Here is a 13,034-nt window from a genome sequence, read left to right on the forward strand (position 1 = left end):
TATAGGACCCAGACAACTTTCCTCTCGTTAAATAAAAGAATGACTTTGTTATTTTTCCATCTAACATCACATACTTAGAGAGATATAAAATATTTGCTGGTATATCTATGATTTAAGTTCTTAAAATCTGGAACGGCAGTCATCTGGTCTGTCTAATTTTAAATTCATTTTCTAATCATAGAATCAGTAAGATTGGAAGGGACCTTTGGAGATCATCTAGACCAACACTCCTGCTCAAGCAGGGTCACCTAATATTTGGGTTGTGGGAATTTTCACTCCTATAGTGTTTTCATTTCTCCTTACTATCCTTCCTCCTGTCTTGTATTGTTGTATTCTTGGTTATCTCATTCTTTTTCTGTATTCTTAAGCTAGCCATGAAGATTACAAATAAGGTCTCTTCTGTTTTTTCACCTCTTCTCTAAGCTTATCAGTCATGCCAGGCTTCCTAAAGGTCAGATACCCCATATTCTCAGAGAATTGTCATAGAATCATAGAATGGCAAGGTTGGAAGGGACCTCTGGAGATCATCTAGTCCAGCTCTCAGCATAGCCCATAGGGGGATTGAAGCCGCGACCTTGGCATTAGCAGCACCACGCTCTAATTGACTGAGCTAAAAGTCCTGTGGCTGTGAATATTTTCTAGGGACTGGACATCCAAAATCTTTCTCCTGGTGCCAGTTCTCTTGCTGTATGTTGATCTTCATTATCTTGTCACATTTCATTCTCCTTCCCTAGGGATCAGTTGTAACTGTTCTTACTAGAAGTTGGTTGCCGTGAGGGTGGTTTGTAACACAAATGTGCTGTTGAGTGCAAGTGCTTCCCAGTTTTTATCTCATGTGAAATAAGCAATCAAGCAATACAAGAGTACTTTTGCTAGGGATGGTTTTTTCTCAGTCAAAAAGAAGATTGCCACTGAATGGATTTCTTTCAGGGGCTTCTCCAAGTATGTCTGTATATATGAAGTACCTGCAGTTGTATTGATTGTGAAATAGCATTTGTTTTGAGTCTGACAGACATACATCAAAATGAAATCTTTAATTTTTGGATATAAAATAATTATTGATAGATATAGCCTTGCCTAAATAATGTAGAAAAACACACAATATTTTTGCAAGTCTCCCAAAAGTTATTGGCATTTACAATAAATGTATGATTTAGTAGGGAAGTAGTTGAAAGCAGTGCTTTTCTTGGCTCTTAGCACTGTGTGGTCTGTGATGTATTAAAAAGCTGGAAGGCAGCTTGCATTGCAACAGCAGGATCTTACAGCAGCTAGATAAATCAGAACAACTTATTCTACAAAGTGAGGAGAACCTTGAAATTAGGCAACTTGCATACTAAAGACTCAGTTTTACTTGCTTCCTCTGGACAGAAAAATACCGTCTAAAGCACTTGTGTCAGGAAGTATATCTTCATCTCAGTTATGTTTTATGTTATCTTAAGGAGGAAGGAAGGGCTCTTCCTTAAGGCAGTAGGAGGACCCTGTCTAAGTAGTTCACTAACTTCAAGATAGTCTTGAGAGAGGAATTCCAGCCCACAAAGATTAGTGGAATATATCTTTTTTTTTTCTTTTCCTCTAGATAATACAGGAAGAAGAGTGCAGCCAAGTACATTAAAAGATCTTCAATGTAAAAATAATAAAAAGAGCCGTGACATCTGTTGAGTCTGCAGAACTCAGCTATGTGGTCAGGAGGCAAGAGCCAACACAGGTGCGAGAGACGGTTAGACATTTATGTAGGACAAACATCACCTGCAGCTGCAAATGGTCACTTTGACAAAGCCTACGAAAGACTTGCTGCCTTGGTTTAGCACATGATCTTCCAAAGCTGGCGTTTCATTTAAGAAACTTTCTCAAGATCTGTCAATAAAGTATTTTAGATTTACTGACCAATGGAACAGAAATAGCTAGGCACACTAACAGATACAGCCAGAGCCCAGATATCTTGACATTTACTGATCTTATGCTATGCCACTGAATTCCTGGATGTAATGTTCTGCAAAACAACTGTTTTCGCTGAAGTTTATTTGAAGTTTAATGTAGATCGGTTTGTTCTACTTCATAGAAAAATTTATCTTAGTAATATTGTGAAAAGCCCTGCTTCAGTGGCATTTAGAAAACAAAAGATGCTTTAAATAATAGCTACTTGAGATTCATTCTCTCTATGTATCACTGAAACCTCCTAGTGCAATTATAGACTTGGAATTCACAGTTGCTTGTCATGTATTGTTTCTTTCTTTTTATAATTCACCAGCTAAGGTATTCAGCTTCTAGTTCTTGAAGTTATTAGATGTAACTTCAGAACTGTTTTGAGGGGAGGAGTGGTGGGTGTTGCTGTTGATGCTTAGTCATTTCAGGTAATGGGTTATTAAATGTTTCATGAAAGAAGCTTTCTTCAGGGGTGGAGCCAGGAGACTCAGCCTCAGGTCCTTGAACTTTCCTGGGTGTCACAGTTACCAATACAGGGAAGCAAAGCACTATTTAAAATACATGAAATAATTAATTTCTCAAAAAAAAAAAAATCCAAACAAAATTTTTTCCCCAAAACAGGAGAAAGGAGAATGGAAAGGGTAATTGCGAAGCAGATATGATAAGGCAGTAATACAGAGAGCATGAGATCAATTTTAAGGTAGAGAGTACATGTATGCTGCAGGCCAAGATGGTGACTGTGGTTCATTCCACAGCTAGCTTTACACAAGCTGCTGCTAGTATTGATTGCTCCACAGCTGCAGCAGTACAGAGCACAGAGCAGACATAACCACTTTTGTATTACCCTAGCTTTTAGGGTGGTTTGCATAACCTGCTTTAGGCTCTGTGATTTTGCAGCATGAGTAAAGCTGACTTGCTTGTGTCAGCTTGAGGTAATGCAACGTCTTAACCACAGTACGATTTCTCTGCATGAGAAATTCTGGCTGTGGCTGTCTCAGTTCTTGCTGTTGAATTGCAGTTTAACATCTAGTATTGTTCATTGTGAATGGAGAGATAAATATGAAGGCGTCCTTGAGTATTTGTGATTTTGCTCCTCATCAAGACAAAATGACAGGTGGTCAGCTGAAGAGCTTTTATATGTCTATCTATTCATACTTTACATTCTACTGGAATTTGTGCTACCAGGGTTGAACAGGTGTCACCAAATGCAGATGTCCATCACCTCACCATTCGTCATGTCTTTCCAATGGCGAAAATACTTGCAATACCAAGTATATCCCTCTGACTACACTACTATTCTTTATTTTTAACTTGAGAAATACTAATAATGTGGTGAATATTTCAGATCTTTTCATCACAGAGACCCATAAGAGATCTCTTCTGTTTTGGAGTTTGGTTTTTGGCCTTCTTTTGCTAGAGAGACTAATGAGAAGGATTGCAGTATATATAGCTGTAAAAAGAGAAAAAAGGGTACAAGTGTTAGTGAGTTATAGTGTACCTCCCAGACTCTCACCAAAAATGGTTTAATACTTTATTATTATCGAGGAAACATTCTGGCTTGTGTAGAACAACGTTAGAGATACTTCAGCTAGATTTTTTTGGATCAGGAATGTTACTATTTCTGAATTTCTTCATCAACAAAGATGGGTCCCTAATCATATAGATTTTGGTGAGGAAAGGAAAACTTCAGTTAAGAGTTGAGGTATTCTTCTGTACACCTAATAATTGTAATCTGGTGTCTCAGAATACTTTAAGGATCCCCACTCTCTCTAAAGTTAAATTGAATATTTTTATTATTAGTTCCAACCATGTTAGAAATTTTTGACAGAAGAGCAATCAAATGTTTTCCTACAAATAGAAAAGTTGTTCCAATAGAATACAGCAGCAATTGTCACAGAGGAACTGAAACAAAAACTACTTTAGAGCTGGGGTCGCCATCCTTTGCCATATAGGATAAGTCCTGGAAAACTGAAGGTTTGGATGTTAGAAAAGCAACATGCAAGATTTACTACTTATTATCTTCAACTCAGAGCAGTGTATATTTTGGGAGAGAAGCTTATGTTATGGCAAAACTGGAGCTCTTTCTATTCCCCTACCTTTTGTGGGAAGGGATCGATTTATACCCTATTCCAATAGGGTAGAGAGGAGGCGAACTCTGAATTTTCTTATATTCAGTTCACCCCTATCTATATGATGCCATATGATTTACAAAGCTGTGCTACGCTATCTATTTTCTGGGCGCAGGGTCAGCATGAGCAAGTAGACAACATGATGAGCTGACTAAGCTGGCACCACAGAAGGCCCCGAGGGTGGTGGTACTATCGAGATACGGATGGGGGGAATTAGCAGGCATGTAGTTTTTCTGTGGGGCAATTCAGCAGCAGCTGGGAGAGTGGAGGGCAGGTGGTGTGCTCTGACTTATTCGGCCAGCTCCTCACTCCTTTCTTGCCAGGCCAAATGCCTAACGGGTATCCTGCCGGTATATATGTGTATATATTCTACGGGTGAGGAAACTCTGTGATATATAGGACCCTGGTAGTGGCCGCTGTGTCTTCGTCAGTCCCATCAAGAGCCTCTACCCAAGCAGGGTCTCCTGGCTCCTGCAGAGCATCAGCCATGGACTGCAGCTTTTTTCACTGCCTTGGCAGGGCTTCAGCGAGTGTTGGGAGCAGCTGTCTCACACTGCCTGGTTATCAAGGCTCCAGTCTGATAAGAAGGAAAGGTGGCTTTTGCCACACTAAGGCAGCAAAGGGAATAAAGCCCTTTGTGTTGGGTCCTGCTATGCCACTTTGTACAACTGAAACCACTTCATCCATTAGTGAAATGTTGCTCTACTGCTGAGCATTATTTATTTATTTTAATCTGGTGGCATATATGATAAAAGCACGACTTTCCTACCAAAAAAAAAAAAAAAAAAAAAAAAAAAGAGCTCTGACATACTACATTATTAAATTATGTTGTTTTCCCTCCCAGTTCCCATCAAATGCATCAAACAAACTGTTAAGAACAGCTTGTTGGAGCCAAATGATGTCTAAGTGGTCTGCATCAATCATGAACAGATCACACTGTCAGAAGGCTCAGGCAGAGGCTGCGCACGTGGCTGACAGGGATGATTCAATTCCTCAGCGACACTTTGCAGAGGTGGTAGAATGGCAGCATGTATCACATGCAGATACCACTGTTAGGATTCAGAGATGCAGAAAAATAAATAAACTTTGTTTTTTAATTTATTTTGAGTGGACATGTGCTTGTCAGTTTTTGGTCTCTGTTTACTCTGCATCATTTGTGTAGATGCAGATTCCACATTTCTCAGAAGTCAGGGCTGGACAATCCTGGGATTTTGCTCATACTGATGGTTTTCTCCCCAGGGGACTATAAACAGGTGCCAGGGGACCATTGATAGAGATGGTAACGAATTTTTTGACAATGTGGGCTTCCGGTGGACAACCAGTTCATGAAACTGATTTTTTTTTTCTTATAGGAATGTCCTTACAGCTCCCTGTAAGAAGTTTGTTTCAGATCCAAATAAGGAGATGGGAAAGTTGTCATTGAAGGAAGTAGATGGGATAGAAAAGACAGGTCATAGGCACACACAAAATAGCTTATATGCTTTTCTACTTTGTATAAGTAACTACATTATCATTGGAACTGGAGATCAGAAATCCACCACCACTGGACTGTGTGATAATATTTCACTTGGTAGAAATATTATGTGTTTTCTGCAAAGAGAAAGAAGCTCCATCAAGAGAGACTGAGAGAGCAATCCCAAAATTGTCAACAGCCTGGTGTTTGTCTTTAATGATGGAGATTGAGGTTCAGGCTTCCAGCTGGAGACAGGAAGAGCAGAGGTCAAGCATATATCTATATTTTCCTCTGATTTTCACGACAAACTGTGTAAAGCTTTTTAGGTTTTCTGTCAGGCACAATAAGATTTTTTTTTTAAATTCATTTAAAATTTTTCAGGGGGTTGGTGAACACCATTTTCTGTTTATTTTAATCAAGGTCATGGCCACCTTGTCTTACTGGAAGAGTTTAGAGTTGTTCCAATATAAGAAAGGAAGGCCAGAGCATTGAAAAAATAGCAACATGTATGTCTGTCTCTAGAGAACATTTTTTGACATTCGAGTGCCTCTGAAATGAAAATACAAATGGAAGCATTGTGTTAATTTGCTCATGTGAGTGTGGGGGATCGTACAGCTGGGGTCAATTACAGCAGTTCACGTGACATCAGGATCTTAATTTTCTGGTCAAATTCCAAATTATATAGTTCCTATATAAACGTAAAAGAAACACTGTATATAGCTCCACCCTCATCTTGTTAGCATGTCTGATGATTATTTTATTCACATGACTGGGCAAAAAAAATATATTTTCTCTGGAAGAGCTTCATTTTAAAATAACAGCAAAATAATTTGATTATAGAGCAGAGTAGATGGGGAGGGTATAGAAAAGGGATCAGTGCAGAATCTGTAAAGATAATACTGAATTTATCTTTTACACATATTTCTCTCTCTTCTAATTATCTACCCATACAGTTACTTGTTCTATATAGTTACTTTCCATGCTCATTTTGGTTTATGATGTCTTCTAGATAGACGCTACTGGCTTATAGACAACTACCTGGTAGTTTTCTCAGACTGCTCTTAATATAGCCAACAAGTCTTTCAGATTGTCAGAACTAATCCTCTGTCGTGGAGCGAGTCTTCGTTTCCAAAGAAATTCATGATCATTATAAACCAAATCTATCCAGTTATGTCCCCGAGTTTGCATCCTTGAGGGCTGTTCTACCAAGGCTTTTGTTTTTCGGGGTCATTCCCTCCTTCCTTATGCCATGGGGAGTTAACGGATCGCTTGGACCAGGGAGTCAGCAGGATTCGCCTACGTTTCCCGTGAAGATCACCACTTGCTTAACAGAAAGAGTTCACAGGCAAAACCAGCTGTTCATGTCATTGCAGGTTAATCTCAGAAATAGATTCAATTCTGTGGTGCCGTGAGTAATTTATTTATGGGGTCAACCTTTCTATCCTTGTGCTGTTTCTGCGGGAGCAGGGGAGTGGCTGGCAGCTCCCTGTCACACGCGGGCTGCAGAGGCTTCCCAAGAGCTAAGGAAGAGGCTCGCACTTCCCGACTGCAAACGGCAGCGAACCAGAGCTCCTCCTCTGGCTCTTCTTTGCTGTCTGTGACTGTGTTGCAGATGTTGGCCATAGAATACCAGAAACCTGGCTCCTCCACTGGGAAACAGAAAGTCCAAATGATGTTCTTTAACATGAGTGAGAAATTGGGGGCAGGTCAGGACTGAGCGGTGAATTGAGGGTCTAATCACATACCCTGGGAAAAACTTAGGGTAATGCTTAGGTTTTCAGATACTTGCGTAACTGTGAATATTGATCCTGCAGTACTTTGTATTCAAGAATCACTATAGTTTGATTTAGCTTGGGTAAATTATATGAGATTTTTCTTCAGAGTGGAACTGTTATTGCTTTGATGATTAAATAACCTTTATTTTTTTGGCATTTCAGTCCAGCTAGTTAAAGCTTATGGTCTAATTAGCATTTGGTATTTGATAACTTCAGAGACTATCAAGAACTTCTAAATATTTCAGAATCACAATGTCCTGTCAGAGAAGTCTGTTAAAACAAAACAAAACAATTTGTCCTTCTATTCTTTGCTGTTTACACTATAGTTTATTGGTTAATGTTTAATGCTCAGAATGAAAACTAGATGACCTCAGAACATCATGTTTCACTATGTCCTGAACTGCTCTTTGCTTCTTTTTCTCTTTCTTTTCTTGGGAAAATGTTGACAGTCAGAAAATCTCTGCCATTTGCCATTGTCTAAAAGCCTTGGGAATGACTGAGCAACAATCCTTGCCAACAAATCATTTTCTGTCCATCTTAATGAATGTCACTGTAACGATAATGACTATTGCTCATATATCAGTGGATCCTGTGTCTGAATACTTTGCTGTCTCATGCAATTATTCTCTATTAAGGTACAGAAGTGCAGGGTAATCAATAGGAGTCATATTTTATAAGGAAAACAGCTCACCTCTGTATAGTGTCATTTGATAATTTTGCCTGCATCTGAATTGTATTATTTCCAAAGTGAGTGACTACCTGCATACATTATTCCTGTCATTTCATTGTAATTATACATTATTTAAAAATTTAAAACAGGTCCTCAATCACTACCTAAAAATCTCCTTAGATTTAAGGCCTCTTCAAGTCTGAGATTTTATTTTAGGACCTTCATTTATTTTACTTCTCACATAAGTGAGAAAAAAAGTAAATGGTACCATGCAACAGGAAGAGCTTTTTGCATTAGTCTCATGAGAATGTAACTGAACGAAAAATTACTTGTTCAGATATTTCTGCTTTGAATCTCTGTCACTTCTATGTGAAAGGGTTTAATTCTCTGTATTTAAGATGAGGGATTTTGGTTTTGATGCTGGCTGCTTGAGGAAAAGAGGCAAAACATGCTTTTATGTTCATGAGAAAGGGAATATTCTCTGTACAGTGGAGCAACAGAATCTGAATACTATAAAAGAAAGGGAAGAATACCTGGAAGGAGGCATGTTTGCACTTCTTCATGTAGAAGAACAAATTAGCCCTATAGGGCTGGGAGTGCTTCCAAAAATCCAAACACATGGTTTAATTTTTATATCAATGGTATATGTGGGCCTAGGATTTTATTATGCCAGGCAAAGTTAAAAAAAAAAAAAAAGAAAAAAAAAAAAAAAAAGGTGTCCTGAAGAGCTTGTAGTCTTGCAGGAAAGGAAATAGTGACATAGATGGATGAAGTACTCCAAATAGCAAAGGAAGTCTAAGGTAGACATCATTGATCTTTTCTAAACACTGACTAAAAGGAATAGGAAGGTAGTAACATTTAAGTAGCAATAGTCTGATCCAAGTAATATGCTAAAGTTTTTATGAAGTAGCTACCTCCATAGTTCAAGTATCCCTGATAGCCCTTATTCCAAATGATTTCACCAAAGAAAATGAAAACAAAAACACCTAAGTATGTGATATGGCACAAAGGTATGGAACAGATATAGTAAAAGAGAGATGTTTTTCTATGTGTGTTTTTTGCCTAACAAGGTTCCTTCTCCATGCTCCACAGGCTTCAGTGGGGACTGTGAAGGTGGACAAAGTGTATGTTTATAAAGGAAAGGAGCACAAAGAAATTGTGTTCAGATGTGACTGTTGCTGAGAAGTCATATTGGTAGTGGACTTCTACCTTCAAGAGCTCATCTTCCATAGATAAATGTCATCTTTAATTGGATTGAATCCATCAGCTGTCTCATACAGTGGATCATGCAATATTCCAGTGAGAAACATCTGGTAATATCTTTTTTGCTATTCATCTCTAATTCAGGCTAGTCATTCGTCTTCAGCCACTAAAGCCTCCCTATTCAGAGTTCTACGAGACCCTGTTTTTGTCTTCGTTTGGCATAGAAGGCTTTTTGAAGAAATTATTATTGTGCGCCTTGTTCAAACTCTTCAGTTTGCAAATAGCATACTGATGATGATTTATGTCCAGTTTTCTGGAAAAAAAGAAAAAAGGGACATCATTTTTCCTGTTGACACAGCATGTGAATGATAAGCTTTTGGTAAGGAAGAAATGATAAAGGGCACCAGAGAAACAGAACCCAATCTTATCTCTGTTCTAATTCAGCATCCATCACTGTGTTGTCTGACTGCTCCTCAAAATTATAAATGTACCATCCTCTTTTCCTTCAGGAAGAAGTGGAAGTTTTCAGTTGCTTTTTGCTTTTCAGTGATGATATAATATAAAAGCTAAGTGGGGAAATGAACTTTCTGGGGGTTTCTGCCAGATCTTCTTTAATGCTAAATCCCACTTTTATCTTATAATTTCTATTTTCTGCTCACACACATTTCCTTCCTGAGCTTCAAATTCACTTCTATCACTTAAGTCAGTGGATCTGGCTCAAAATCACAAAATCACAGAATCAGTAAGGTTGGAAGGGACCTCTGGAGATCATCTAGTCCAAACTCTGTGCTCAAGCAGGGTCACCTAGAGTGTGTTACACAGGATTGCATCCAGGTGTTTTGACTATCTCCAGAGAAGGAGGCTCCACAACCTCTCTGGGCAACCTGGTCCAGGGCTCTGGACCAGGTCCAGGGCTCACAGTGAAGAAATTCCCCCTCACGGTCAGGTGGAACTTCCTGGGGTTCAGTTTGTGCCTGTTGCCTCTTGTCCTGTCTCATGGCACTACTGAAAAGAGTCTGGCCCCATCCCTTTGATACCCTCCCTTCAGGTACTTATACACATTGCTAAGATCCCCCCTCAGTCTTCTTTTCCCCAGGCTGAAGAGGCCCAGCTCTCGAAGAGGGCTCCAGCCCTCTGAGCATCCTCATAGCCCTATGCTGGACTCTCTCCAGTAGCTCCATGTCTCTCTTGTAGTGGGGAGCCCAGAACTGGACACAGTACTCGAGATGAGACCTCCCCAGGGCTGAGGAGAGGGGCAGGATCACCTCCCTCGACCTACTGGCAACACTCTTCCTAATGCACCCCAGGAGACCACTGGCCTTCTTGGCCACAAGGGCACATTGCTGGCTCATGGTCAACTTGTCATCCACCAGCACTCCCAGGTGCTTCTCTGCAGAGGTGCTCTCCAGCAAGTCACCCCCCAGCTTGTACTGGTGCCTAGATGCAGGACTCTGCACTTGCCTTTCTTGAACCTCATGAGGTTCCTCTCCGCCCAACTCTCCAACCTGTCCAGGTCTCTCTGAATGGCAGCACAGCCCTCAGGTGTGTCAGCCACTCCTCCCAGCTTGCTCCTCCCAGCTTGCTATCATCAGCAAACTTGCTGACGAGGAACTCCATCCCCTCATCCAGTCATTGATGAATAAGTTGAACAGGATGGAACACAGTACTGAGCCCTGGAGGACACCACTGGCCACAGGCCTCCGGCTAGACTCCACGCCACTGAGCATAACCCTAAAAGTGAGCAGCCGAGCCAGCCAGGAGTCGAACCTAGAATCTTCTGATCCGTAGTCAGACGCGTTATCCATTGCGCCACTGGCCCTGCTCAAATGCAGCTCAGGATCACATTTGCAAGTAAAAAGGATCCAGTTTTACCTCATCTTACTTTGGATACTATTAAAAATAATTCCTGCTTCCTTTGTGTTTGTAGCATCAAGTCTTGAGAGAATATTAAGACAAGGAAATGACACTATGCTCTTTGATGCCTCCTTAGCTTGATTGGAAAAGGGAAGTTCGAGAGGTTTCTCATGTGATCCTTTTTTTTTCTAGATACATATGTGGTCACACAGTTTTGTTTATTGCTGCCTATTGTCTGTACTGATCATGGCCTTCTACTGCTCTCTTTGAAACAGTAAGATCATTTTTACCATTGTGCAATGTATCTGCCCATCTTCGTGGGACGATCACAAAACTTGAATAGTGTTTTCTACTACTTTCTCTACAGGCGCTTGCATGCACTCCCCCACCAGCACCTGTGTTCCTCTGTTTGATGAACAAGGATTATTTGCTTTGTTTTTGTAGGAATCACATTTGAAGGCGAATTCACTCAATTTTTCAAAACAGCTTAATTACCCCCATTATATCTTTAATTGTAAGAAAATATATGGGAAAAGTACTATTAATGATGCTGCCTTCAGATGCAGCTGAAACAATGCCTGAACTTTTCTAGGTCACATTTTTTTTGCTTTTGCTTCCACACCAATATCTGAAAAGCAAAAACATAAACCACAGAAAGAAAGACTGGTACACAGGTGCGATAGTTGCTATTGAACTGACAACATGATGCGGTTTTTGTGGTAGTTGCCATAGCAACAAGATCATTTACAGAACATAATCCCATTAGGAGAAAACATTTTTAAACTGAGCTAATTGTACATGAGTTTATATTGCTTCACAGCCTGCTTTTGGAAAATTTCATTTTTAGGATACTAATAAAAGACAGATTAAAAGCATTACACATTGTCCTAAATTGCCTACAGAAAGAGAAGAGATGGGAATTATGTAAATTATTGCAGGTATCCTTAGATCAAACCAGTATGATCAAGTAAATTAATTCATGTGCTCATTTCTGTATTAAAAGCCACCAGACAGCAGCTGTACTTGTACTGTAGTATCAGCTTGGTCAAATTCTGGTTGTCTTTACTAAATCATTCTTCAAATGGCCCTTTCCCTTAGAGACCCGGTTCATTCCTTTAGGTAAGATTTGCATATCTATCTTTTAGAAACTTTGAGAAAATTTTCTATGCATTTACTTGTACAGTAAGAGGTGTAGAAAGCCGGATGATACTTGACTAGAAGCAAGCTAATGGATTGTAAAAAAGCAAACTGAATATAACTTGGATGAAGCATATCAACTGTGAGAAGGCAAAGTTAGATTTAGAAAGGAAAGAAAAAAAGGAGTGCTGAGATCTGCAGGAGCTATCAGAAACTAGAGATTTCTCGCTAAATATTCTAATAAGTGATGTTTAAATGTCCATTCTTTGAATTTTAGCCTTGCTTCAGAGAAATATTGCAGCCGCATACCTGAAAAATAGAAATGGAGATGTTGCTAATGGTTAAATAACAGGATTGTACCTCCTGAAATTTAGCTGATGTGAGTATTCTGCTTAGTAACGCTTCTGGCCATCAGTCACCTTTTCATTCCGGGAGCAATCTCTGGCATTCATTGGCACTGCAAGTCAGGGAGGTCAAGAACTGAGAAAGCTTCAAAAGGCGTTTGGATAGATGTAGAACTCCTAAGAATATCTGCAGTTACAAAATATTAGCAGTTACGCCTCTCTGCCTCTCTTCCTTTCCCTTTCCCTGCCCCTTCGTTCTGTGTACGGCCATCCTCAGCTTAGGTCCTGTTTGCCAAGGGGACCGGTGCTGCGGGAGGCACGGTGGGCGCTGAGGGGACATAGCAATCCCGTACATCTTGTGAGAAGTGAAGCCTGCAGTTCTGGAGGCCAGATCTGGTCTTTGTATGTAGGTGTGCAGTGTTATATAAGGTTTTACTGATTTCAGTAGGAGTCTCACTAGTTTACATGGTTCTTTTAAAGGCAAAAACAAACTGGCCTGGCTAAACAACAGGGTAAGAGAAATTATTAAAAGCAAGAAGGCATATT

At 39.9% G+C, this 13,034-nt stretch overlaps 1 non-coding gene across 1 annotated transcript; it reads right to left on the minus strand.

Moving 5' to 3' along the window:
* Positions 1-10,899: 10,899 nt before the first annotated feature.
* Positions 10,900-10,972, minus strand: TRNAR-ACG (transfer RNA arginine (anticodon ACG)). Its single transcript has one exon. It is a non-coding gene; the product is annotated as a tRNA-Arg (tRNA).
* Positions 10,973-13,034: the final 2,062 nt, after the last annotated feature.

The sequence above is a fragment of the Rhea pennata genome, chromosome 2 (genome assembly GCF_028389875.1).
Source record: "Rhea pennata isolate bPtePen1 chromosome 2, bPtePen1.pri, whole genome shotgun sequence".
In the NCBI taxonomy this organism is placed as follows: Eukaryota; Metazoa; Chordata; class Aves; order Rheiformes; family Rheidae; genus Rhea; species Rhea pennata.